General features: G+C 44.3%; 1 protein-coding gene across 3 annotated transcripts in view; it reads left to right on the top strand.

Moving 5' to 3' along the window:
* The first annotated feature begins 5,562 nt into the window (after window positions 1-5,562).
* Window positions 5,563-27,622, top strand: part of LOC136623227 (odorant receptor 131-2-like) — a 40,967-nt gene continuing 18,907 nt past the window's right edge. The window contains exon 1 of one of the 3 annotated variants that reach the window (XM_066598159.1): window positions 5,563-5,586. The gene's annotated coding sequence lies outside the window, so the exon portion shown is untranslated. Of the gene's footprint in view, window positions 5,587-9,054; window positions 9,115-9,445; window positions 9,504-27,622 lie in introns of those variants that run through there. The other 2 variants (XM_066598160.1, XM_066598158.1) reach the window with 2 other exon arrangements.

Below are 27,622 nucleotides of genomic sequence, written 5' to 3'. Positions count from 1 at the left end.
AGTAATATTACAGGAGTCAGTGCATAGTATGGGTGCACTACGTTTTCCCATCGCGGTGACAGAGTAGCAGCAGGCACATATCCTTGGTGGAAGCAGGCCAGCTGAGAGCCACATACTCCCAGTCTGAGTTTGGACTGATTGAAGTGGCCTTTACTTGTGATCATCTTTGGGAATTCCTTACAAAGATGAGTGGTATAGCCAGAAACTTGCATTGCTAACACTTTGCAATGGTCAACAGAAAACATAAGAATGAAGCCTTTCCATATTTCTGATTGAGATGAGGAGGAGTGCCGACTTTTAGTTCCTTGTATTCTGTGGCTTTACTTTTGTCCAGTGGCTCTTAGTCGGATCTGAAGGTTTGATTTTGCCCATGGAGGCAAAATCCACGGTGGAGTCCCGGAACCCAACCTGAACCTGGGCCCGCTAACGTGCTTCCCACCAAGACTATAGCGGGTCCAGGTCATGCTGTCTTGGCCTTGTAATGCCACCTCCTCCTCCCGCTTGGGGTCAGGGGGTCAGCAATGCGCATCATGTATTGGGATACAGTAATGTACCGTCGGTGGGTTCCAGGGAGCCGCCCGTGCTGTGGGTGCACACAGAATTCCCATAGCTGAGTTGTACCTGCCTGTGACTATTAATAAAAAAAAACAAACAACAGTGTGACTGGGGCATGCAGTGTGGGCCAAAGCTGTCCAGGGCACTGCAATGGGATTTATTTATGAACGGTTGGAGGCTTCCTGGGACCCACCCATGCTGTGGGAGCACACGGAATTCCCATTGCGGAGTTGTACCTGCCTGTGCCTATTTATAAAAAACCCCAGTCTGACTAGGGTATGCAGTGTGGGCCGAAGCCTACCTGTATTTTATCTGACGTTAGCTCTGCTGTGCGGGGCACTGCAATGGGATTTATTAATGTACCGTCTGTGGCTTCCTGGGACCCACCCATGCTGTGGGTTCACACAGACTTCCCTGAGTGGAGTTGTACCTGCCTGTGACTATTAATTACAAAACCCCAGTCTAATTGGGGCATGCAGTGTGGGCCGAAGCCCACCTGTATTTTATCTGACGTTAGCTTAGCTGTGCAGGGCACTGCAGTGGGATGTATTTATGTACCGCCGGTGGGTTCCAGGGAGCCACCCATGCTGTGGGTCCACTCCACACAGGCTTCCCTGAGTGGAGTTGTACCTGCCTGTGACTATTAATTAAAAAACCCCAGTCTGACAGGGGCATGCAGTGTGGGCCGAAGCCCACCTATATTCTATCTGACGTTAGCTCAGCTGTGCAGGGCACTGCAATGGGATTTATTAATGTACCGTCGGTGGCTTCCTGGGACCCACCCATGCTGTGGGTCCACACAGACTTCCCAGAGCAGAGTTGTACCTGCCTCTGACTATGAAAAAAGGCCAGACTGACAAGGGCATGGAGTGTGGGCCGAAGCCAACCTGTACTTTATCTCACGTTAGCTCAGCTATCCGGGGCACTGCATTGGGACAAACTAGAGGAGCAATACAGCGCTAATTAGCTGTTCACAGCTAAGCTAACATTGGAGTCCGCTGTAGGCCCGCGATTACTGAGGGTTTGTGCAGAGGCGTATGTCCTGGGTGCAGTGAAAGTCCGCTTCCTGCCTACAATTGCTGAAGCTGTGGGCCGAGGCCTATGTCATCGTCGCGTGGTGCAAGTCTGCCATGTTTGGCCGCTCTGATTTATTTATTGTTCATGTCTTGGGTTGCCTAGGACCCACCTATGCTGTTGGTGCACACTTAGTTCCCATCGCGGTGTTTGACCTGTCTGGCACAAAGATACTGACTGACTTTGCTAGGGGGCAGAGTGCAGATGGCTTTCCCCTTGCAGTGTCGATTGAGCTATGCGACACCTAAACAAAATGAATACTGTGTGGCCACATGGATTCCCCATTGCTATGTAACTCATGCCCACGTTTGCATCTCCTGACGGAGGTGGCACAGGGTTGGAATGAAGATCGAACGTCAATTTCTCTTCGATTCTCTACAACATTGTGGGCTTTCGCCCTGCCCCTTTTTAAAGAGGGTCGCTGCCTAGCCGTGCCAACCCTCTGCAGTGTGTGCCTCCGGTTCCTCCTCATGGCAGACGCACTTATAAATAGACATGAGGGTGGTGTGGCTATGAGGCCAGCGTGTGGCATGAGGGCAGCTGAAGGCTGCATAGGGACACTTTTGTGTGCGCTGCGGACGCAGGGTCGTGCGGGTGGGTGGGTGGGGGGTTGGGCAGCATGTAACCCAGGAGAAGAGGCAGCGGTGTGTCCCGCAGGCAGTGATTGTGCTTGGTTGGAGGTAGTATGGTGCTTAGCTAAGGTATGCCTTGCTAATGAGGGTTTGTCCGAAGTAAAAATTGTTAGGGCGGGGCTCACTCTTGCCGCTATTGTGGCTTAATAGTGGGACCTGGGAACCTGAGATGCAGCCCTGCATGTTGCCCCTCGCCTGCCCTATCCGTATCTGTGTCGTTCCCATCACTTTCGTAGGTTTTGAAGATTTGCACAAATGAAAACCTTAGCGAGCATCGGCGATATACAAAAATGCTCAAGTCGCCCATTGACTTCAATGGGGTTCGTTACTCGAAACGAACCCTCGAGCATCGCGGAAAGCTTGACTCGAGCAACGAGCACTCGAGCATTTTGGTGCTCGCTCATCTCTATTATCTGTGAACACAGCTCACTGTGCAATTCACAAATGCAAATTAAGGCTGTATCATGCAAAGAAGAAGCCATATATCAGCACCTTCCAGAAATGCTAGCATTTTGTCTGGGACAAAACTCATTTAAAATGGACTGAGGCATCATGGAAAACTGTTCTGTGGTCAGATGAATCAAAATTAGAAATTATTTTTGGAAACCACAGACACCGTGTCCTGCGGACTCAAGAGGAGAGTAACCATTCAGCTTGTTATCAGCACACAGTTCAGAAGCCTGCATCACTGATAGTATGTGGTTGCATTAGTGCCTATGGCATGGGCAGTTTACACATCTTGAAAGGCACTATCAGTGCTGAGCACTATATATAGGTTTTAAAACAGCATATGCTACCATCCAGATGTCTCTTTCAAGGAAGGACTTGCATTTTTAGCAATACAATGCTAAGCCACATACTGCAGCCATCACAACAGCATGGCTTTGCAGATGAAGAGTCCAGGTGCTGAACTGGCTGCTTGCAGTCCAGACCTTTCACCAATAGAAAATATTTGGCGCATCATAAAACAGAAAATTCAGCATAGAAGACCCAGGACTGTTGAGCAGCTAGAATCCCACATCAGACAAGAATGGGACAACATTCTTCTCCCAAAACTCCAGCATTTGGTCTCCTCAGTTCCCAGACGATTACAGACTGTTGTAAAAAGTAGAGGGGATTCTAAACAATGGTAGACACCACCCTGTCCCAAGTTTTTTGAGATGTGCAGCTGAGATGTGTAAATGAGTTAATTGTTTTTTTAAATGAAATTGTATTTTTAAAAATGGGGTCATTTGTGGGGGTATTAGAGATGAGCGAGTGAGAGATCTCTCTCTCACTCTCTCCCCCCCCCCCCCGCTCCTCCCTGCTCACTCCCGCAACTCACCGCTCTCCCCCGCCGGAACCTGAATCTTTAGAGACGAGCGGGCAGGTACTCGCATAAGGCACTACTCGCTCGCGTAGTTTGCCTTAGCGAGTACGCTCGCTCATCTCTAGGGGGTATCTATCATTTTGACACCTATACACCTTTGCAATCTTGGCTTGGTGTAGGAAAACAAAATGTTCCTCAAAATGTTGATAAGTAACGTTAAATTTGTACGTCTCCTAAATGGTTAAAAAACTAAAGTTTATCAAATGTGCTTTCAAAATAAAGTAAACAGATGGAAATATGTAACACATAAAAAATGTGTACATTATTTTTGCACATACTTGACATATTACAGTTGAAAGTGTGAAAAAAATGACAATTTTTTCAAAAGTTTCCCTATTTTGGCGCTTTTAATAAATATACACAAATTGTATCAGTCTATTTTTACTCCCTAAATGACGCACAATATGTGTCAAAAAAAAATCAATAGCAGAATTACTTGGATATGCAAAACCTTTACAGAGTTATTCTATGTTAGCGTGACACATGTCAAATTTACAAAATTTGGCCTAGTCATTAAGGCGCAAGCAGGCTTGGTCACTAAAGTGTAATAATGGTATAATTGTGATGAGACAACCCTTTGAAGTTTCCTGTGCTTTTTTCTGGTTCTATAGGTTCCATAGTTTGTTGTCCACCATTCAATTACAATGTTTCTTCTATGCAATTGACATTTCACAATATTGCTAGAATGGGTGATATGGCCCAAAATGCAAAACTGTATCAATGAAAAGAACATTAGTTTGTTATGTAGACATTTGCACATGCGGCGTCCCATAGGGAGATCCCGGACACCTGAAATGTGTGGAGAGCTGGGAAGGTATAGTGCTGACATGTCACGGTGGCACTTAGCAGACTCCTTACCGAAGGGAAACACGCAGCCAAGGTCAGAGTAACACTGCAGGCCACGTGGGACACCCCTAGGATAGGGAATGCCCATTCAACAGTATAACAGGGGTTGTAGTTGTCACGGGTGACGCTACCGTTCCTTCACACACCGGTATGACCCTCGGCGGATAATAAACTCAGTCACAGACAGTTCTTAGTACCACGGGTCTCTAGAAATGGTTAGAGCTCGGCAAAGTTTACTTGGAAACTTAAAACAATTACTACAAGGCAGTTCACTTACAGACTTCACAGTGCAGGTAAAAGAATAGTCTTGAGAATGTAGTATCTCCACACAGCTCTCACAAGCTCAAAGATGCACGTGTGTGAACAGTGATTATTATCTTGCAGTACCTCCACCCAGTCTGGAAGACGCGTGGGTGTGACAATTAAAGGCTGTACCTCTACACAGTGATCCAGGCTCCAGATGGCCGCGTAGGAAAATTGGACAATGAGGCACTCTGCCTGGCCTTGAGAAGAAGTAGTTACTTACAATCGCTCTCTCTCTCTCTGGGGCTCACTCCATTAACATCCAATCATACTTGGTACGGGAAATCTCTCCTTCTCCTCCATGCTTCAATACATGAGGACTAAAGGTGTCCCCATGTACCTGGACAGACTTGATACATTTACATGCAGGCTTTGGATTTTATTGAACATTAACCCTTCTAGCGCTGCAGCTGTGCAACATACATACTGGAAATGACAGGACAGCTTTGCACAATGCATCAACACAGGACAAACATGTATGACATTTATGGGGGGGACCAGGATGATGTACTGGGTCACTACATGTAGATATTTCCATATTGTAGTCAAACACAGACTATTGCCGGCTTCATTAATAAATAGCACAATGCCAGTTAATTATTAATAAATACAAAATGCAAAATATTAGTATGACAACATCACTGTGAACAAAAGCAGAAATAGATGGTGCATTGTGTAACAGTAGAAACTGGACACTGCTTAAACAATGATACTTCTCCTATTTCATGCAGAAACAAACATACTTATTTTTCTTGCTAGACACCGTTGACTCATTCAAGAGGAACCATGCTTAGCGAGCGATAGAAGGTAAGTGCTGAGCCCGTTGACTTTGTAAAGCAATTAAATCAGCCCATAAGGAACAAACACCGAAAACATTTAGTGTATGCATTTAATTTTACTATATTCCATAGATATGGTGTACAGATTACACTCACATTGATATTCCTTTAGTGTTTTCTCAAATAGTATTATTGAACATGGCCAGTCTTAGCTACATGTGACTCGTGTGGTCACACAGGGCGCCGGCCACCAGCTTGTAGAGGGGGGCCCATCAATGTGAATGTAGGCTAGGAGCAATTGGCCAGATCTTCCTTTGTGCTTTTTGTAGAGCTACATGAATTATCCTTCTCTTGGCTCTGTCTTCTCATCTCTGATGTTCTAAAGTACTGCTGTGATCTCATTGATGCCTCTATAATGCAATTGCTTATTTCTGCTACTGTATTTATGTTATGAGCTTGGTTCTAGTGCTGTATTTAGGTTATGAGCTTGGTTCTGGTATTATATCTATGTACTGAGGTTTGTTTGTGCTGTATTTAGGTTATGAGCTTGGTTCTGGTATTATATCTATGTACTGATGTTGGTTTGTGCTGTATTTATGTTATGAGCTTGGTTCTAGCGCTGTATTTATGTTATAGGTTTGGATCTGGGGCTGTATTTATGTTATGGGCTTGTTTCTTCAAGAATCAAGAATAGAGGAGATGTCAGCACTTCCATCTGACCCATTCAATTATTTTAGATGAAGACCAGATGAAGATGCCAGTATGGCGCTGAAACACATTGCGGACGGGCAGGGATGGAAAAGGGGGAAACAAGTAGTGGGGCACAGATACAACATAGGCTGCTCAGTGGGAGCTTTCTGCCCCATCCTTCCCCGTAAAAAGGCAGGTGGAGTGCGAAGGTTAGTGGACAAATTGGTACAGACCACATTGCACAAGGATAATTGCTCCAAAACAATAAGGTCGGGCTCAGACGTCCATATTTCACAGCCAGACGCATGAGGAGAGACGCATGTGATCAGGCAGTAAGTACACAATGACATGCGTTTGGCTGTATGCCGCCAATCGCCATGCACTATTTTGGCACTGTACTCTTACGATGTATTTATGCCATGAGTATGTTTTTTCTACAGTATTTATTCTCTGAGCTATTTTGGCAGACTGCCTATCAGTGTAATATATCACTTTTTTTTTTTATGACTGGGGGTGAACAAAAAAATTCTGCAAGGGGTGAAATCTAATCTAAGGCCAGCACTGTTCTTGAATATACAGTAATGGGATATAAGACTATTGGAGTATATATGTATAAATATGTCAAGGGATAATGATTCTCGTGTACTTTTTTGCTTTTCAAATACGTAAAAAAGTTTCAGAACCTGAACCCTTTGTGACTTATTTATTTGGTAAAGATTTGGGTATTTACTAAGAAGTCAACTAGTGCTATGTAGATAATGGGGGAATTTGCCTCTTGGTTCCACATGTGTTTTTTTATGCAGGTAATAATATCACCTTGACTAGAATGTGAACTACTATGTCCTACGAGCAGCTTGTTCTTCATTTTCCCACATCCGTGGAACAGGATTTGATTTTGTATGCAATGTCACTTTTAATTTCACCATGTCAAATCATAGCTGCAATGTGACAAGCTATCACTCATTTTCATGAAAGGGAAATTGATTATAATAATTACAAGCATAAACTTAATAAATTGTATGCTCATCACTAATTTCAAGAATGGGTGACCATACGGGATAGGAATGGCTACCTTGTGAAAAAGAGCAGCGCTGCTGCTCAGGACATGGCCACTTTGCTTTCGTTTATGTGAATGGCCTCACCGATAATCTTCACTCCAGTGACAAGGATTTGCAGTAGCTACTGTGGGGCCTTAAGGTATCCCTAGCTGGGGAGAGAGAAGAGGGTAATTGCTGCGGCCATGGTGAGCGTCAGACAGCCACAAATAACATACGCATACTAGTGCCCCAGCAAAAGACACTGTGCGCATGGGAGGAGAAGAATCTACCTCCCTTCCTGACAAGACACTGCTGCCAATGACGACATGATGGCAGATGATGCCCACAGCAAAATGGTGTTCAGGTGATCTCCAACTAGAGAGTGAGAAAAGAGTACAAAGAATGAAGAGTCTGCTCAGTAAGTCAGCTTGAGTTTGCCTGGACCTCCTCCTAAGTGTGCCAGGGGATGGAGAATGGGCCAAGGGATGGAGATTGAGCCAAGGGATGGAGAGTGGATGGAGAATGGGCCAAAGGATGGAGAGTTGATGGAGAGTAGGCCAAGGGATGGAGAGTGAATGGAGAGTGGGGAAAGGGATGGAGAAAGAAGTGATGCATAGTGAGCAGAAGCCTCTCTGCAACCTGCATACACGTTCTGAGGACCTATAAGAGCTGTCTGCTTCTGGCTCTGTCCACACCGATAGCACACCCGGCAAACCACTGATCCACAGAGTTCTTGAGCAGTGGACTCTCAAAGATAAACTATTGATGACCTATCCTGAGCGTAAGTAATCAATAGTAAAGTTCCAGAAAACTCCTTCAATATGAAGCCCATACTGCACTTTCCTGTCTGATTTCTTCATATTCCATACATTCCTAATAAATCTCTGAACAAATCACCGTAGGTCGCCAGCATGCATCAAATGGAGTTACAAGCCTTCATACATCAGCATACAGGGTTTGCCATGTGCAATATCCCTTAAAGGGGTTGTCCCGCGCCGAAACGTTTTTTTTTTTTTCAATAGGCCCCCCGTTTGGCGCGAGACAAACCCAATGCATGTGTTAAAAAAAAAAACGTTTAGTACTTACCCGAATCCCCGCGCTGCGGCGACTTCTTCCTTACCTTACTAAGATGGCCGCCGGGATCTTCACCCACGATGCACCGCGGGTCTTCTCCCATGGTGCACCGTGGGCTCTGTGCGGTCCATTGCCGATTCCAGCCTCCTGATTGGCTGGAATCGGCACACGTGACGGGGCGGAGCTACGAGGACCAGCTCTCCGGCACGAGCGGCCCCATTCACCAGGGAGAAGACCGGACTGCGCAAGCGCGTCTAATCGGGCGATTAGACGCTGAAATTAGACGGATCCATGGCGACGGGGACGCTAGCAACGGAACAGGTAAGTGAATAACTTCTGTATGGCTCATAATTAATGCACGATGTACATTACAAAGTGCATTAATATGGCCATACAGAAGTTCTGAACCCCACTTGCTTTCACGGGACAACCCCTTTAAGGTACTGTGTGTGTATTAAGTCCTAGAGATTGGGTGATAAATGAAAAGTTCATGAAAATATGTAATGATTGCTGAAGGTTCACCAATAGACATGTGAGATTCAGAGATTGCTTATCAGGGCATCCTGTACTGATCATGTCCCTCTCCTGTTAGCTGCATGCAAGCACTGCTCCTCCTACACGTCTTATACACACAAGGCAATATTGGGCAGTAGCAGCTAACCAAACACATGTATGTACTAATTCAGAGAGCTTTATAACTTCGCACTGCCAGTTATGAGAACAAGCTGGAATAGTCAGATTGCTGCAGCCAACAGGTATGTAAATTGCAATGATTTTGACTCCTAAAGCGTCATTTATTGTTATGCTTGTGATAAGTTTTATAGTCTGGTTTTTCCTTAACTAAAACATTTAGAATCTTACGTGAATCTCTGATTTGGGCTTCTGTCACACATGCTTTAATGATGTTTTTTTGACACTTTTATGGTGGCTTTTAACACACACCGCATTTTTTGCTATACAGAAATCTGTGGAAAAACATCTGAAATAAAAAATACCATAGGGTGGTTTCACATCTATGCTTGGGATTCCACTTTCTGACTCAGTTCGGATGTCTCCTTCTTAGGACAGAATGGAACAGCGCCGAACGGAAGCCAATGACTACAATGGGGTCTGTTTGCTTTCTGCCCAGCTGCCCGGATTTTAGGTGGGAAAAAAGCAATGCATGCCGTGCTTTTTCTTCTGGTATTTTCTGATGGATCTGCGGTGGAACAACCAACTGGAAGATTCAAACGCAGATGTGTAACCACTCTTACCTTGAGCATGCTGTGTAGAAAAATGCACCATGGAGCACATTGCTGGTCAATTTACACTGCAGATGTTTTCCAATTGAATGGATGATATTTCTTTTATCTGTCATCCACTTCATACTGTAGTATGCTGTGTATTTTTCCACAGCGGTGGCGACTCTCTCGCGGAGGTAGAACTACAACTGTCAGCCTGTGTGTTAGGTTGTGCAGCTGGGACCTGGGGTTCCATGAGCACACCTTTACAGGTGGGGGTTAATTGAGCTGGTTGGGTGTGGTATTTTCCAGCCAGCCAATCCCCCTGGTCTGTTGTACATAAATAACAGCTTCTCTTGTCAGAGAATGATGGTAATTTTATCCTGTTTATGCACTCCGTGTTAATCCCACTCCGTGTGTGGTATTATGCGTGTCCAGTTTGTAGTGTCTCTCATTTTCCCTGAGGACTGTCTGGACACCTGTAGTCCCTGTCAGCATCATATGCAGACCCCCTCTCCCTTTTTCCTTGACAGCCTGTTTTGTCAGTACGGTGTCTGACTCCTTCACCTTGGTGTGAGGACACTTGCACTAGCAATGGTTTATCTGTATGCATATGAGCTCTGAGTGGGATTTCTGTGTTGGATTTCTCTGTCACCCTAGGGTTTTGCTTTTATGCATGATGCGTTGTGCGTGTCTGTGCAAGTGGCCAGACATATATGTGAGCAGTGTTGTGTTCATTGGGTCTGTGCAGGTGCCAGACAAGGTGTATGAACAGTCCTGTTCTATCTTGTGTGCAAGTTCCTGGGGTGTTGGTGTGAACAGCAACATGTTCAGTGCTTGTGTAGGTTTCCAGACAGCAGGTGTGAACAGTCCTGTTCTGTGAATTGGTGTGAGCTACGTCCTGTCCTGCTGTCGATTGTTTATCATCCAGGGATAGGTAGGTCCCTAGGTTCCAGCACAGGGTCGTCCATATCGTGGTGGTTGTCCTGTTAAAGTAGAGATATGTTATGTCTGCCCATGAGACCAGTATGCAGTCCTACCTTTGGTGTTCAGTGTGCATTGTGTGTGTGCTTCTGGCATTTGTGTGAACGCTTGGTGCCCTGGTGGTGCGCTGACATAATACTGTGTCTGTCGTGCCATGGTGAATGCTGTAGATTTACCACAGCTAGATTTAATGATACGCTGCCATACGGATGAAGACAATTCGCTGCATAAATACATGTCATTATATTAGTAAAGAAGAGACACCGACCCAGATATCAGCATTTTTGAACAGTATATAACTTTATGCACAAGCAACCAGCTCTGTTTTATTATAGTCATGTCCTGTAATGTATACAGTAAGGCCTTGTCCATATGTGTGCTAGAGGCTCCTCTTAGGGCCTCTACTGCAGGTCCAGCACAAAATGTCAAAAAAAGTAGTGCAGCATGCTGCGCTGTTTTGCTCAGGATAATGCCGGAGGGCATGCCCGAAGCTTTGAAGGGCCCATTACCCAGCGCTGATCTGGCATTTAGTGTTTTCAGTTGTTTAGCTTTTCTGACAAGGACAAACAACCAAAAATGCTGGTGTGAACCCAGCCTTATGAGTACAGTTTACTATGAAAACTAGTGAAAAGTTAGTTATTAGAGATGAGCGAGCGTACTCGGAAAAGCACTACTCGCTCGAGTAATTTGCTTTATCCGAGTATCACTGTGCTCGTCCCTGAAGATTCGGGTGCCGCTGCGGCTGACAGGTGAGTCGCAGCGGGGAGCAGGGGAGAGCGGGCGGGAGAGAGGGAGAGAAAGATCTCCCCTCCGTTCCTCCCCGCTCTCCCCTGCAGCTCCCCGCTCCGTGCCAGCACCCGAATCTTCAGGGACGAGCACAGCGATACTCGGATAAAGCAAATTACTCGAGCGAGTAGTGCTTTTCCGAGTACGCTCGCTCATCTCTATTAGTTATACAACATGCAGGAGAACTTTTGATGCCTATGAGCTGTGGTAATTGGGGGTAATGAATGTATCAAGTGATGTACACAACTTTTATGTCATTAAAAAGTTGTAAATTATGATGCATGCCATATTTGCTCTATAATTTGAAACTTTTGTTTCTTTTTGCTACTTGAGAAAAATGTGTGGGATTTAGTGGAGGCGGTGTGGTCAATCGTGGTCTGACAAATTTCTTAAAGGGTTTTTCCTGGACTTAAATATTAATGTCTGATCTGTAGACTACATCCTCAATGTCATAGCAGTAGACGAATGCCTACCGGTAACCCTGTTGCTCAGCTGTTTGAGCTTCCTAGGCCTGTGACATCCTGTTCATTGGTCATATGGCATTTTTTGCAGCTTAGTCCTATTCACTATACAATGAAGAAGATGACTGGGGTAGGGTTGCCGTGAGTCGGTCCTCCACCAATCTGATATTGATGACCTCTTTCAAGGATAAACCCTTTAAGGTTTAAGCCATAAAATGACACAAAAAACAGTACAAATCTATGCCTTCCGATCACAGTTGTAGATGTCATATTTTTGCCTTTAGGATAGTCTAAGATGGGTCAAACTTATTAAGAGACGTGCACATCTTAAATAATTTACCACATTTTATTACGGTACAACACACTTCAGATTAAGACTGGTTTCACACGGGCTACAAAATTGCGCGATTTTCTCGCGATGCCATAGTGCTACAAATCACATGTATGTAAAGCCCATGCTTTCCTATGGGTTCCTTCACATTAGCAATGTTTTGTAGGCTGCTACATTGCGAGAAAAAAAAATTGCGGGTTGCTGAATATTGCTGCGATTTGCTTTGTTTGTAGACCATGTCTCCCTATGGAGCCTTCCTTTCTGTTGCATTGCACGAAAACTGTTTTTGTGCGGTTCAACTTTTACAGTAGGAAATCCTACTGTAGAAGCCCTAAAATAAGCCCTATCTGCATCCAAAAATAACCCAAAACACAATACATTAACTAATATGCGCTGTCGGCTCCGCCGTGTGTCTCCTCTGCACCTCCGTCAGACTTGCTTGTAGTTTTCATTCAGCGCTTCCTGGTTTGGAGGTTCAAATTCCCCACCTCTAGGAAGCGCTGGCTGTGATTGGTTCTCAAGCGCAGCGGCTCAGCCAATCACTGCAGCACTCAATGAACTAATCTCAGCCAGTCAATGTGATGGCAGTGATTGATTCATCAAGAGCTGGCTCTGATTGGTTTTCGAGCCCCACGGCTCAGCCAATCACAGCCAGCGCTTCCTGGAGGCAGAAAATTTGAACCTCTAAACCAGGAAACGCTTGCTGTAAACTACAAAAAAAATGTGCCGGAGGTGCACAGGAGAAGCGTGACAGAGCCGACAGTACTTGTTAGGTAATGTATTTTGTTTTTAGTTTCTTTCGATGCAGCTAGGGCTTATTTTTGGAGTAGGGCTTATATTTCAAGCCTTCCCCCCAAAAAAACTCCCAGTAAAAGAGCGCTACAAAGTTGTGCGCCTTTGATGATATCGTGATATCGCCACGAGAAAACGCAGTGCTATCGCATAGAACACAGATCGATATCGCTGTGATTTTTTTGCTGTGATATCACTGTCGCCCATGTGAAAGAGACCTAAGACTGACTCCTGAAACACCACTCTTAAGTAGGTTTTCCAAAAAGCTCATATATTGGTGGCAGTGGGGAGATAACATTTTTCTATAAAAAATACTTACCTCTGCACTGATGCTCTGTTGTCCCACTGCTGCTCCAGTCCTCCGGTAAGTCTGCTTACTCTCTCTGCAGCAGTCACATGGTCAAATGTGACTGATGCAGCCAATAGAGTCCTTGACACAGATATCATTAGTGACATTCTGTAAAAGGGCTGAGGCTTCTACATTAGAAGCCCATGTGACCTGATTATGGGACATCATGGGGCAAAAGACTGGGTGATGTGATAGGTCACATACCATGGTGCTGGAGCGCCGACTTGGTGCTTTGGCACCACAGTAAGTATATAAGTAAAATACAATTTGAAGCCCCCCTGTCTCAAACTATAATTAAAAAAAATAATTTGGACAACCTTTTTAATAAGTCTCCTCCATTCACTTACTGTAAAGGAAGAGGAAATTTCTGTTACAGGAGATGATGTAGAATGATTAAAGGGGTTGTCCCGCGCCGAAACGGTTTTTTTTTTTTTTCAATAGCCCCCCCGTTCGGCGCGAGACAAACCCGATGCAGGGGTTAAAAAAGAAAACCGGATAGTGCTTACCTGAATCCCCGCGCTCCGGTGACTTCTTACTTACCTGGTGAAGATGGCCACCGGGATCTTCACCCTCGGTGGACCGCAGGGCTTCTGTGCGGTCCATTGCCGATTCCAGCCTCCTGATTGGCTGGAATCGGCACGTGACGGGGCAGAGTTACGAGGAGCCGCTCTCCGGCACGAGCGGCCCCATTCAGAAAAGAAGAAGACCGGACTGCGCAAGCGCGTCTAATCCGGCGATTAGACGCTGAAAATTAGACGGCACCATGGAGACGAGGACGCTAGGAACGGAACAGGTAAGTGAATAACTTCTGTATGGCTCATAATTAATGCACAATGTACATTACAAAGTGCATTAATATGGCCATACAGAAGTGTATACCGCCACTTGCTTTCGCGGGACAACCCCTTTAAGTGAAAGGTAAGAACTGTGGGTATCGGAATCTTAACCAAAATAGTTGATTCTGTTTGTGGAAATTATCATCTGCTGTGCTGAATTTGTCAACGGTCAAAAGTTCATGATCAGATTGGCCAATTGATAGTGGATTGAAGGGCTTTTGTTTATGTTGCATCTAGATTATTTTCCGTACATGTTGGCAAATATTTTGCAGTCAGCGTATGGGCACAGGCACAGGAGCACAGAGACTGTACGGCAGTGCACAGAGGTCATGCGGTTCCTGAGTACAGGACTGAACAGGCTGTCAGGTGCAGTATGTATGGAGAAGGACAGCAGGGAAAGGGTGGATTCAGATGAGCATAGGTGGAACTACATTACTCCGGAATGAGGGAAAGTTCTTCACCGGTTTTTCAAACTTCGCGCAATAGCGCAAAAGTTTGAAAAGAAACACAGGAAGAAAGGACTTGCCCTGTCTTTCCCACTAGTAGTATTCACCACCTGCGGGAGAGATAGGGCAGGTTATATCTTTTCTTGGCCATATAATTCACAGCCGAGAAAAGAGCTAATAAAAAAAGAAACCACTGAACTCCTATTGAGATCAGTGTTTCGCTTTGTCCCGTTACACGGCTGTGATTATCACGGCTGTATAAGCGAAAAACCACGTTCATCTGAATCCATCCCATTTTGAAGTTTCTAGGGGCCAATTCAAAATCTGTAACAGGGTCCTCCATTTATTATCTGCCACTTATAATACTGGTGTCTTATTACGTGCTAGGCGGCTTCACACGAACGGGCATATTGCGCGCACGCAAAATTTGTACACAATGTGCAGGGAATAGAATTCATTGATTTCAAATGATTCGTTCACATATGTTTTTTTCCTGCGCATTTCGGTCACACAAAAAAAATGCTGCATATTTTCCTGCACATTTCCAGCACCAAACGTCCGCATAGAAATCAATGCGGATGCACAAATGCGTGTACAACATGCTATGAGATGCGTAATACGCTGTGCCATTGTACAGGAAAAGAACACCTCTTGAACACATTTCAATGGCTAGGAGCAGCAGTGAATATTTTTTGCCTTCTGCGTTAAAAACAGGGGAAAAAAGCAACATCTGTTCCGCAAATATGAATAGCATGCGCATAAATATGCTTACGCTTGGGTGATGCCGGCCTTAGGCATCCTACACACGGCCGACCACAATATCAGGCTGTGAAATTTCTGTAGAACACACCTCCCATCACTTCTGGGAAGTTGCAATCCTGAGGAGCAACAAGTGTTTCCCATTGTTTTCAATGGGAAACCTTGCATCGCACGTGTTTTCCTCTCTCACTGAAAACAATGGGCGATGTGTTCCGAGGGAACGCCCAAAGATAGGAAATGTCACAATTTTTTCCTGCACTGTGATGCGTATATGAAAGCATAAGTGTAAATATATATCTCTCAAGTATGATTCAAAAGAATGCGGTTCATATTCTTGTGAGATTTGTTTTGCTCACAACACACAAATCTTGCACAATTTTTGCAGCTGCGTGAAAGCGGCCTTAAAGTGGGGTTTTGGCCTCCTCAGACATCAGGACCTGGGTGCAACTACTATCTCTCCACCCCCAATAGCTACGCAAATGGATCTAGGGGAGATTTCCTCTCTACATATAGTAAAGTCAAATCATAGCTATTCTCCGCTCACGGGATTTAAATCGCAGCGTGCTGTGATTTGCTGCGATTCTCCATGGTCAGATAGGCTCAGCGTGGAGAGCTGTCAGCTCTCCCCTTCTCCCTGGCAGCGGCTCCCCCCGCACGGGATATCGCTACGCCCAAGGATCGGAACCCTTAGGGTATGTTCAGACAGAGGGATACGTTGCAGATTTTCTGCCTTGATTTTTTTGCGGTCGGAAAATCAGTAAGCAGCAAATTGGACGAGACTTTAGGAAATGTCATCAACAAGTTGTGGGAAAAACCTGCATGAAAATGTACTGGTGGTGTGAGTAACATTTGTAGCTTGTGAATTTATGTTGTGAATGATCACTGTGGATTTCACTTCTTTCAATGACTAGGTTACACTCTGAAGCAAAGTCCACATTTCATACATGCAGATTTTGATGAGAATAGCTCTAAATTCCGTGGTCAATCCGCAGTAGGTTTTTCTGTTGCACATTACGTTTTGTCGGAACTTGCCCTTGTTCTCATGTGTTTGGCCACTTACGATTTACAACAGTTTAGGGGACTCTGTATCTAGGCAATTCTCTGTGAGTCAAATACATCTGTAAGGGTGGACACCCACTTGCGTTTTTCTTGCGCGTTTTTTTCACACGATATCGCTGCATTTTTTCACGCGATTGTCAATGGGACTTTCTAATGGTAAAAACACATCGCACGAAAATTGCAAAGCACAAACTTGCAATGTGTTTTTAACATTAGAAAGTCGCATTGACAATTGCGTGAAAAAAACGCAGCGATATCGCGTGATATCCTACAGTGATGCAGCCCAATGACTATAGTGGGTTCTGTCCGGTTTCTGTCATTTTACCAGCATGCTCAGCTATTTTTTTCAATATTTACAATGGGACCATGGAATGGATCAAGGGAGCAGAAGTTTGGTCTATATGTGACTTTTGACCTACACTTTTTAGCTCCTTTATACCTTTAAATTGACAGTGTAATATATGGTGATGGTGATATCTGTGGCAATGGTTGTACAACTACTTTTGAAAAATAAAGTGTAGTATTAACGTCTGTCCGGGAAGGTGTAGTATTGCATTCCGTCTTTCTGATACTATATATCATAGTGTTAACTGCACTGTGAGTCTCAAGTTCATGATGCACCTAACCACACATGCACATTTCACTTGACCCTGGAGGTAGGTCGAGGGCTAATCATCCCTTCTGCTGGTTTTGCTTTTGGGCTGATAGGGATGATATCAGCTCAGTTAGTCAATCAGGTTCTTTCTGGTGCTATTTAGTCCAGCTTCCAAACCCCTTAGTGACGGCCCCATTGCCTTTTTACGTCCTGAGTTTGTGGCCTTTAATCCTCAGGGATGTAAAAACATGCTACAACTTCTTTCCCACGCGCGCATATCGGACGGCCGTTTTCACAGCCGGCCAATATACGCTACGTTGGAAGTGAAAAATCTGGTGAACGGGCGCACAAATCAAACGTTTGTTCGCCCGTTCATATGGCTCATATGGTTCATATGGCCATCGCCCATTTCCCCTTCTTCCCCATCGCAGGCTCACCTCTCGTTCAAGCAGCTCGTTCTGTGCATTGGAAGAGGGGCGAGACAGCGGTGGAGTTAAGCGCTGGTCCACCCCGCCTCCTCCCATTGATGGCTATGGACAAGGAGCGGGGAAAGAACGGGCGCTTAGCTCTGCCCACACCCTCCCCCTTGTCCATAGCCATCAATGGCTATGGACCGTTGCTTAGCTCTGCCCCGCACATTGCACAGAACGAGCAGGGAGGAATGAGAGGTGAGCCTGCACAGGGGGTAGGAGAACAGAGGGATGGAGCTTAGCAGCCACGCTGCTAAACTCCCTCCCACCTACAGCCGCTGCCATGGGCTCCCATAGGAGCTCATGCAGCGGTCGACGTATTCTGGCCCAAAAGATAGTTCCAGGACTATCTTTTGGGCCTGACGTAAAAACGCCCAGCGCTATATTGGCTTGGCTGGGCATTTTTACGTCTCAGAAATACGCCCATGTGATCTGATGCATTGGAATCCAATGCATCAGATCACAGCCGTGAAAACGGCCGGCCGATATGCAGTCATGTGAAAGAAGCCTACCCTGTGGGCTGAGGAAGTGACAGCTCTATGCTATCGGCTCCTGGAGGTAGCCGACAACCTGAAGCTGTCATGGGGGGCCACGGGAATCCCCCCTCCCCCGATCATGTGATTTGTGCTAGGCAATAGCGCCGATCACATTTAAGTACATTAAAAGTGATAAAAAGTTGGAGTTTCAGCTCCCCTCACAGATCACATCCATGAGGGGCACTGAAACTATTCACCCACACCCTCGGCAATAATCTGGTCTGAAAAGGACCTTCAGTAGTCTTCTGCGCATGTATGCAAAAAAAAAAATGTCAATGCATGTGCAGAAGACAGGATCATCGTGGGACATTTGAAATTTCCTGCTTCTCAGCTACTGAAGGTAGCCGGGAAGCAGGAGATATCACCAGGGACCACGGTAACCAATCCTCAAGCCCGTGATCGCCGGAATCCAATGGATAGCGGCGATCACGTAAAAGTTCTAAAAAGTAAAATAAAGTTAAAGTTTCACCTCCCCTAATGGATCAAATCCATGAGGGGAAGTGAAAATACTCACCCCCATCCTTCGCAATGTCCCGCGGCGTTATGGTCCTTCCAGGACCTTACATCACTTCTACGCATGGGCACAGAAGGGCTTGCGCCACCGGAAGATTTAAACTCCCTCTGCTCCCGGCCAGCATATGCAGCCTGTAGCAGAGAGATGTCGCCGGGGACCGCTGTATGCGGTTCTCGGTCACATGATCATTGTTATCCAATGGATAACAGTGATCACGTAAACTAACAAAAAAATGTAAAAAAAAAAAAGAAAAAGAAAGTTTAAAAAGTTAAAGTTTCATCTCCTTTTATGGATCATATCCATGAGGGAGGATGAAATTATGTACCCAAGGTCCCCGGATTTATCTGCGAACCTTACCCCGGCTTCTGCGCACACACCTGTCGTCAAAATGGCAGACATATGCGCAAAGGCCGCAGATTGCCCAGGGTAATTTAAAATCTCCCTGCTCCTGGCTACCAAACATAGCCAAGAGCCTGGAGATCTTACGGGGTGCGGCAGTATGCGTTCCCTTTTATCGTGATCGCCGCTATCCAATGGATAATAGTGATCACGTAAAAGTAAGAAAAAGTAAAAATTTCACTTTCCATCACGGATCCGATCCATGAGGGGAGGTCAAAGTACTTACCTAAGGCCTCTGGTGATGTACCCTAACAGGATTTTTATCCGTGGACCTTTCCCCAACTTCTGCACATGCGCAAGCGTAGAAGCTAAGAAGTGCCCGGGAAATTTAAAATCTCCTTGCTCCTGGCTACTAAAGGTAGCCGAGAGCCTGGAGCAGTGACCGAGGGCCACAGTGAGCGGTCCCCAGTCACATGATCGCCGATCACGAAAAGTTAAAAACAGTTGAACTTCAATGCTCCTTTCCATTTGAGCCCCTTTGTGCAGCCAAATATAAGATTAGGTCCACAACCGGTATCTTTCTGAACACGGGACAAATGGGGCTATCCAATTTGGGGTGCAAGTCTTCATTCATGTGTATGCTGTACAAAAAAAACTTTTTTAAAAATGACACGGTTGCCAAAAAATGAAAATCGTAATGTTCATTTGGGGTCATTAGTGGGGGTTCTCTCTGTCGTTTTGGCCACTCAAGGGCTCTACAAGTGGGCAATGCGGCCTAAAACACCTTCAAGCAAAATGACTGATCTGAAAGCCACCGGCTGCTCCTTTCCATTGTGCATATGGACATAAGATAAGGGCCACAACGGGTATGTTTCTGAACACAGGACAAACAGGGGTATCCATTTTGGGGTGTAAATCCTCATTTTCCTGTGCATTATAGAGAAAAAATATGTCTTTAAAATGACATATTTGCAAAAATATGAAATTTTATTTTTTCTCTTCTAAATTGCATTAATTCCTGAAAAAAAACTGTGCGGTCAAAAGATTCATGATACCCCTCAGTGAATACATTAAGGAGTGTAGTTTTTAAACTGGGGTCATTTGTGGGGGTATTTATCATTCTGACACCTATGAGCCTTTGCAATCTTGGCTTGGTGTAGGAAAACAAAGTGTTCCTCAAAATGTTGATAAGTAGTAATGTTAAATTTGAAAAGTTTTACCAATGTGCTTCCAGAATAAAGTAAGCAAATGGAAATATATATCTTAACAAAAATTTGTACAGTATGTTTGCACATATTTGAGATATTACAGTAGAAAATGTGAAAAAATATTTTTTCCAAAATTTTCCCAGTTTTGGCACTTTTAATAAATATACACAAATTCTATTAGTCTATTTTTATCACCTAAATGAAGTACAACATGTGGCGAAAAAACAATGTTAGAATCACTTGGATATGCAAAACCTTTACAGAGTTATTCTATGTTAAAAAAACATGTCAGATTTCCAAAATGTGGCTCCGTCAATAAGACGCAAACAGGCTTGGTCACTAAGGAGTTAAGGTCTCAATGAATTCTCCTTGATCCCTCATGCATTACTTTATAGTGTTGATCATCCGCTTTCCATATTGGCACAGAAACATCTGTTTCCCTCTCTTTTACAGGATTGATTGGCGACATGATAATCTACAGTAGTTACGTCTCCAGGTTTGATTTGTGTGTTTGCCAATACTGTTATCTAGATTTGTTTTCACAATATGTTCCGTCTTCCTGAGCAAACAGCTCTCTCAGCTTCATCTTCCATCATATATATGTCTACAAAACCTTTTATTTCAGGGTTTAATAAGCTTGATTGGAGCAATACACGGATGTAGTACTGCCGTTACTGAGTAATGGGCAAGAGTTTGCTTTAAGAATAAAAAAATGAGTTCTAAACTATGATTCTGCCTGACTCTGGAGATAAAGCAACTCAGATTTACACTGTAAATTTCGTTAACAATTAGGCTAGGGCTACACGGTGACTTTTGGCCGCAGTAGGGATTGCGCAACCAATGACCTACAAAAAAACATGGAACATTCTTGAGAAATAAACACCATTACTAGGGCCATGTGTTGATACCAACTAAAAGGCAGTTGGTGATCAATAAATGTTAATCTTAGTTTTAATTTTTATGTCAAAATTTCCTTATTTTCATATGTTTTATTATTACTCTTTGATTGGTAATTACAGATGCTTTTGTAGAGATTTGGATTGTATCTTGTTATATACAGTAAGTAGAACATACATATGAGCAATGGATGGTACGGCCTCACGGGAAAAGCAGTCAAAATAATCAGATATTAAAATATAACCTAACTACGGAATTTGTTATAAAATTCCACCATCTTTTAGTTAAGGCCAAGAAGAATGAACTCTTGTCCCAAGATGAATTCAAATTCATCTTTAATTCTACTCCTACCATTGGCACTCTTTATGCCTTACCCAAGTTGAATAAAAAAGTGCTTCCTCTTCCAGGACGACCTATAATTTCTGGCAACGACAACCTCATGTCACATGCAAGCACATATATAGATACCGTTCTATGACCTTTCGTGATGTCCTTCCATCATATTTACAAGATATAAAGGACACGATCAGGAGGATTCAGGATATTGTTGTCACTGATGGAATGTTATTGGCCACAACAGACGTTGAGAGTCTCTACACGAACATTCGTCACGATTGGGGTCTCAAGGCCGTTGAATACTTTCTACGAACCAGAGGAAATCAATTTAAGTCACATAATACATTTATTTTGGAGCCACTTTCATTCATCTTGCATGACTATTATTTTTTATTTGATGGCACCTTTTATCTTCAGTCACGCGGTTTAGCAATGGGTACGCCCCGTGCACCTAGTTCTGCTAATCTTTATTTGGGGTGGTGGGAATTCCCAGTTGTTTTCACTAATGAGCCTGGGATTCCTTCTGACCGTGTCCTTTTCTGGGGTCGGTAAATAGACGACATACTGGAAAGGTGATAGTGATTTATTTGTGCAGTTTGTTGAATTATTTAATACCAACGATATAGGGATGAAATTCCCCTACCATTATCGTGAATCTGTGATCCAATTCCTTGATCTTAACATTATGCTGGATAATGAAGGTAGGATTTAGACAGATATTTTTCACAAGGAAATTGCCACAAATAATTTTTTACATTGGCAGAGTTGGCATCCACCAGCACTAAAGAAGAATATTCCCGATGGACAATATCTAAGGGCAAAAAGAAGTTGCTCAGACCCTGAATCATTTAAATCTGAGTGTGAGAAGGCATCCTTCTACCCACTTACACAAAGCTTTTAATAAAGCCAAGAAAATCGACCGTAATACCCTCTTGAATTCAAAGATTAACAATCCAAGTACGATGTAAGAGAAGAATATGATAAGATGCATCGGTACCTATGAGAGGTACACTGGTCACATATATAGGATCCTTCAAAAATATTGGCCTATCCTTCAATCCGATCAAGAAGTCTCAGACATTATCACAATCAATCTTAGTATCACTTTTCGTCGTGGTCGCAACATCACAGACATGTTAGTTCACAGCCATTACTCTTCCCCCTTCACTGATTGACCCCTCACAGCTAGAAGATCTATAGTGAGATGCTATCCTTGCAGTAATTGCCCTACACTTCTGAAAACAACAGCCTTTCAAAATCCCAGAGACGGAAAAAACAATACAATCAAAGCAATGATCAATTGTAGGAACAGGCATGCCAAGAATTTTGTGGCATCTCACAGATCGGTTTGGGTCCACGTAAAGGAAATTTAGGTAAATAACAAATTATTAAAGGAAGAAGCTAGATGGACTTTCCATCTGAAAAGTAAAATCCCTTTGGGAGTGAATAAGGGTTTTTCTTTTAGCGTCTTTACCTAGCGCAGGACATCTTAGGCCGGCTGCACATGGCCGGGTCGGATTCCGCTTGAGGGAACCCTGTACCCAGCTGGCATCTGTACGCACCTGTCATTTCTTCTTTTTACTGTACTGCGGATGGTCTGCACAGCGAGCCGTTGAACAAGCGCAATACAGTTTATTTTTTTTGCAAATCCCTGCTTTTCCCATGTCTTCGCTAGGGATGAGATGAAATCCGCGACCATTCCGGCCATGCGAAATCTGCACAGAAATAGAGCATACTGTGATTTTTCCTACACGAGCGCAAAAACGCAAATGATTTCCACTCGGGTAGAGGAAAATGGGTTTTTTTCATAGCATGCTATGGGCGGTATTTGCTGCAGAATCCGGAGGCAGACATCCGCTATAGATTCCGTAATATAAATCCGTCCGTGTGGAGCTGGCTTTAATCTGTAATATATGATAAGGAAAGAGACTTTACAAAAGTAATAATTTACATTTAGTCAATTCTTCATATATTGGTTTGTTTCATTTTATTTACACTGTTCCAGTACTTTGACAGTAAATTAATCATCGTTATTTTAATTATTTTTGGCGGACAATACTTAGTGATGTAATGCTACATAATTGAATTTTATGGTCAGCCTGCTATCTGACAGCATATGTAATTTTTATTTCCAATGTTCCCCAAATTACCAAATTGAAATATTCAATCTGAAATTTAGCTCCTAATCTCTATTCTTTCCAACCACATCATTCCTATATGTTCAGAATATTGCCTAGGATTTGGTAAATATATGGAAACATGACAATCACATTTCTATGCAGGCAATTGTGGCATATTGTCTATATTTTACTAATGGCCTTCCAAACTTTTTCAAATGTTAGGTGCATTTGGTGTACATATGGGAACATAACACTGACATTTTTGTGCAGCACATTTCCAGGGGGTTTCTGCAATATTTGTAGTCTTTTTTCTGTCACTTTTCTGCTACTGCACATGCTGTGATGGTGTTTCTTAGATGCCGTCCCATTAGCTGTGACAAACATTTTCTGTCATTGGCTGTGATAGCAGTATGTCAGAGAAAGAATCCTGAGTCCTATTGAGGCCCAATGTCCACAGGCCATAGGGAAGCATGGGCGTCCACACTGGAAATAAAGCATGCGGTTTTGTTTTGCGTACCTTTTGGTCCGGAAAACAAATCACAGCATGCTCCATTTCAGTATGGTTCCCGCACCTCCCTTCTCTCCTAACCCATGCACAGCTCACACGCACTCTTCACCTTCCTCAAATGCCTCCATTCGCCTCACACCCCCAAGAGGTATCATAGCCACCCTCATAAATCCCCCAATTACCTGCTCACCCTTGCTACCCTATTACTTCTATCTCCTGGGGACATCTCCCCCAACTCAGGCCCATCATGTACTGCTCCCTACCAAGACACCCCCCAATCATATCAAGATACCCCCCAAACCCTACTTGTAGCCCAAACGCGCAACCTTCCCCTGTCCCCACCACCTGTTCCTACGTGTCACAGCTATCTAACGATCCCTGGATCCCAGCCGCATGTTCCTAGATCACTTCGCCGCCTGGCTTCTCCACTTCTTATCCTGTGAAATCCCAACCCTGATCCTCGTTGACTTCAACGTCCCCATTAATGAACCTGTCTCCCCATCTGCCTCCCAGCTTTTACCGCTCACCTCCTCCCTCAGCCTATCACAACTCTCAGCCTCCCTCACTCTCAACCTAATTTTCCTCCACCTCTGTTCTGCCTCCTACTTCGCAAACTCCCACTCTAGGATCATAACCTCCTCTCTTTCTCCATCAGGCACCCTAGCAACTCCCCTGATCCTCCCATCTATCGCACCTCTAGGAACCTCCAGACTGTCATCCAACAGTTCGCCGTGACCTTACAGTCCTCCCTGTCCCCCATCTCTCTTCTCTAATGCCCCAACCTGGCTACCGAACACTACTTCACCACCCTCAGATGCATCCTTGATGAAGTGGCACCCCCCCGTAACCTGAGCTATGAAGCACAGACCACGGCAACCATGGCTCACGCCCCAAATGCACTTCATCTAGGTGTGCTGAACGACTGTAGAGAAAATCAAAGTAACCCGCAGACTTCTTCCACTTCAAATTTATGCTCAAAACCTACAACCTCAGCCTCCACATGCCAAACAAACTTATTTCACCTACCTCATCTCCTCATTAACCCTTAAACCCAAATGACTTTTCAACATATTCCACTCCCTACTCAGCTCCAAAGAACTGGCCCCCGCAATGGAACTCAGCGCTGGACAACAACATTTCAAAGAAATCTAAAAATCTAAAAAATCTGAAAAGAGATCTCCAGAAACTGCACGGCTAGCCCTGATCCCGCTTTCTTCAGCACTCACTATCTATACTAGAACCAACAACTGAGGAAGAATTCTCCATACTACTTTCCACTGTTCACCCCACCACGTGTGCCACCTGTTCCCTCACACCTCAAGTCCTTTTCTCCAGCTGTCATTACACACCTCACCAACACACCTTACACACCTCAACACCATCTTCAACCTCTCCCTGACCTCTGACATTTTCCTCTCCTCATTCAAACACTCCATCATATCCCCATCTCAAACCTCCCCTTCAGCTCCAAACTAATAGAAGGCCTGGTTTATTCCCATCTCAAACGCTTTCTTTTTGATAACTCTCTCCTCGACTCACTCCAGTCCGGCTTCCGTCCCATACACTCAAGCGAAATAGCCCTCACAAAAGTATGTGACGACCTGATGATGGCAAAGTCGAGGGGCGACTACTCCCAACTAATCCCCCTTGACCTCTCCACTGCGTTTGATACTGTTGACCATGACTTCCCCCTCGCTATGCTTTTCTCTATCAACCTTAAGGAAACTGCTCTTTCCTGGTTCTCCTATCTTTCTAATCGCTCATTCAGTGCCTCCTTCACTGGCTGTACCTCCTCTCCACTTCCACTTGCTGTTGAGGTCCCCCAGGTCTCGGTTCTCGGTCCCCTCCCCTTCTCTATCTACACAGCCGCAATCGGACAAACCATCTGCAAATTTGGCATCCAATACTATCTCTATGCTGACGACACCCAGGTATACACCTCTTCCTGTGACATCTCAACATCATTCCTCCAAAATATCACCGACTGTCTGTCCGCTGTCTCCAATACTATGTCCTCCCTCTTTCTCAAACATAACCTTTCAAAAACTGACCTTCTCGACTTTCCACCTTCCAGCTGACATCCCCCCAACATCTCCATATCAGTATCTGGCACCATCATAACCCCCATACAGCATACCCGCTGTCTTGGGGTTACACTGGATTCTGACCTCTCCTTCACTACTCCCATCCAATCTCTGGCCCGAGCATGACACCTACACCTCAGGAATATTGCTAAAATCCGGTCGTTTCTCACCACGGACATGCTAAAGATACTCATTGTCGCCCTCATCCATTCCCAACTCAACTACTGCAACTTGCTGCTCATCGGCATTTCCCGCACCAGACTCTCCCCTCTCCAATCCATACTAAATGCGGCAGTAAGACTCATTTACCTATCTAGCCTCTTCTCAGATGCCTTGGCACTATGCCAATCGCAGCACTGGCTGCCTATCTATTACAGAACAAAATTCAAACTCATCACCCTCACCCACTGCGCCACCATACATCACCTCCCTTGTATACAAATAAAGATTATTATTAATGAACTGGATGCTTACAATAACTAATTTTTATTAATTTTCAGATTTTAAATGTCTCCTCTCATTCTGGTCTTTTCGCAACTAAAACAAAAGCTACTGAGTCATTCAGCTGCGGGGGCAGTAGGGAAATACATGATTCTCAGAAATCTAAAATGGGGAGGGGTCTGTAAAAGGTTAATTGAATGTTAAGTGACTGTTAATCATTAATGGCTGTATGGCTTGCCTAAAGCAGTGGAGCCAAGAGCAATCAATAATCAGTTAAAGGGGTTGTCCAGTTGTAAACGATTGATGGCCTATCAGCAGGATAGGACATCAACAATAGATTGACAAGGGTCCATTTGCCTATCAGCTGTTTGCTAGGTAAATGTGCTCATGCATTTAGCTGATTTCTGCAGGAAGCAGACAGCTCCATTCCCACTGCAATGGCCAGGCTTGATATGGCAGACCCTATTAACATCAACACTGAATGGGAACTTAGCCTGTAATACTAAGCCTGGCCACTGCAATGGGAGCAAACCTGTCTGCTTCCTGCAGAAACCAGCTCATTGTATGGACAAACTGACTCAGCAAGCAGCTGATAAACTGGGGTCCCAAATGGTGGACCCCTACACTGTGCAACAATTTTTTTAAAACATTTTCATAACAGAAAGTAATTGATATGTTTCTGTGAAATTAAAACCTGCTGATTACGCTGGTAATTGAATACTAGCAGCACGTCTCACTTTCACGTTATGAACCATTTCCTATATTTAAGACTATAACAGTTTGGACGTGTCGTAATATTACGGTACTATTCAACAATATTATGCTTGGATCTTGACTTCGTCCTGTAAAAACCAGCCATTATATTTGGATTGCACTTCCCTTTGTAACAGGCTTCAATGCCTTGTGCGTAATATGCAGTGAATACAACCCATTGATTTCAACGTTTACATGAGCGTATTTTTTTGCACGATGTACAATCATGTGAAAAAAAATGCAGCATGACATTGTTGGGGTGTATTACACAGTGCAATAAGCCATTGAAGTGAATGGGCGGGTACAATGCACAGTGAGTACGGAGGAAACCTGCTTATTTGCACAACAATTCAATGAGCCGGTCTACGTTCTTTTTTTGCATGCGCAAATATGCAGTGTATTTGTGCACTCAAAAACACGCCTGAGCAGGCGAAGAAAC

This window comes from Eleutherodactylus coqui, chromosome 1 (genome assembly GCF_035609145.1).
Source record: "Eleutherodactylus coqui strain aEleCoq1 chromosome 1, aEleCoq1.hap1, whole genome shotgun sequence".
Classification (NCBI taxonomy): Eukaryota; Metazoa; Chordata; class Amphibia; order Anura; family Eleutherodactylidae; genus Eleutherodactylus; species Eleutherodactylus coqui.
The sequence above is the reverse complement of the archived record's forward strand: the minus strand, read 5'-3'. Positions and strand labels throughout refer to the sequence as shown.